The sequence below is a fragment of the Chrysochloris asiatica genome, unplaced genomic scaffold, assembly GCF_000296735.1.
Source record: "Chrysochloris asiatica unplaced genomic scaffold, ChrAsi1.0 scaffold00287, whole genome shotgun sequence".
NCBI lineage: Eukaryota > Metazoa > Chordata > Mammalia > Afrosoricida > Chrysochloridae > Chrysochloris > Chrysochloris asiatica.
In genome coordinates this window covers 401,418-402,974 of record NW_006408805.1, presented here as the reverse complement: position 1 = coordinate 402,974, position 1,557 = coordinate 401,418, and the positions used below count along the sequence as shown (strand labels likewise).

Genomic DNA, 1,557 nt, shown 5'->3' with positions numbered 1-1,557 from the left:
GATGAGACGGTGGTCCCTGTGAACCAGCTGTGGGGAGAGAAGGGCCTGTCTGCTGCTCAGTCTTGACCATAGAAGCCCTGGTCACAGGTGTAGGTGGGTTGGACACTGATGGGTGCTGCCTAAGGTGTAGTCCTGAGGCACTTAGGTGGGGGCCTACCTAGGCCATGTTTCTCAGTTGGCCTTGTCCTTGGCAGAGCCTGGAGCTCCATTCTGCTGAAGTGCATGGGGCAGCTGCTTGCCCTTGGTGTAAGAGTGATACCAGAAATTGGAGAACAGCACAAAGAAGATGGTGCCATACATCCAGATGATGTGAATGATGACTGGGAACTGGTAACCACAGCTGGGCATGAAGTAGTACTGGGAGATGTGCAGCAAGACTACTACAAACTGAATCAGCTGGATGGCTGTCATATACTTCTTCCACCAAAGGTAGGGTTGGGCCACAGGACCAAGAGCAGACAATCCATAATACAGGTACATGATGACATGCACAGAGGAGTTGACCATGGCATGGAAAGAGGCCATTCCTCCTGGGGCAACGTTTATCACCCCCACCAGCTCTAGGGAAGGACTGAGTGATGGAAGACATGTAGGAAGGTCACCTGCCTATCCTTCTTCCTAAGAATAAAAATCACTGTGTCCATCAGCTCAATGAACTTGGAGAAGAGGAAAAGCCATGCTACTCGAGCTATTCTAAGTGCCTCAGGCTTGTTGGAATAGTCCACAGGATCACAGAGCCAGGTGTAGGTACTCAGTCAGCCAGATATCAGAAACTGCATGCTTCATCATCCCCTGGTACAAATTCATGACAGCCTCCATCCTGGCTAAGGACTCAGTGGTGGACCAGATGGGCTGTCGTGGAGGTGGAGGGCTCAGAGGGAGCAGTGCCAGAGAGAAGTCCCTGGGACCAGCCTGCCTGCCACTTCCTCATCTGCTGGGCCCTTCTTATTCTTTGGTATAAAAAAGTTTCCTCCAGACGACCTGGTCAAATAACAGAGCATCAGGCTTGTAATAAATGAAAAATATCATCTTACTTCCTGTTTACCTGAAAGAGGGCTGGGGACTGGACATCCAGAGTCTCGATACTATACTTTTCTTTAGAAATACTTACTTTTGGAGACCACCTAAGAGTCCTTGCAAACACAGATGGCAAATGGAACTTTCTAACTGATTTAGGACCAAGGGGAATATTTTGCTTTGACACTCTTTGCAGTGGTGTTGTTCATTGCCTCTGAATTGGCTGATTCAAGGCAATCTTATGTATAAGAGAATGAAATGATGATATCATTTCTGTACCTGCACCATCTTCAACAATGAACTTCATAAGTTTGAGCCCATTATTGTTGCTATTATGTAATACACAATATTGCCTATTGTGTAATACTTGCAATTTAGGGGGCTTAATTGCCAGTACTCTATCATACAATATTCTGATCTGATCCATAAGGTTTTAATTGGCTAATTTTTGGAAGTAGATTGTCAGGCTTTTGCCCCCTTAGTTTCTCTTAGTCTGGAAGCTCCACTAAAACTTTTATCAGGTGAGAATTCTCTAAATCA

At 46.1% G+C, this 1,557-nt stretch overlaps 1 pseudogene; it reads right to left on the bottom strand.

Annotated features, from left to right (window-relative positions):
* Nucleotides 1-171: 171 nt before the first annotated feature.
* LOC102810693 lies at nucleotides 172-779 on the bottom strand (annotated as a pseudogene).
* Between the last annotated feature and the right edge of the window lie 778 nt (nucleotides 780-1,557).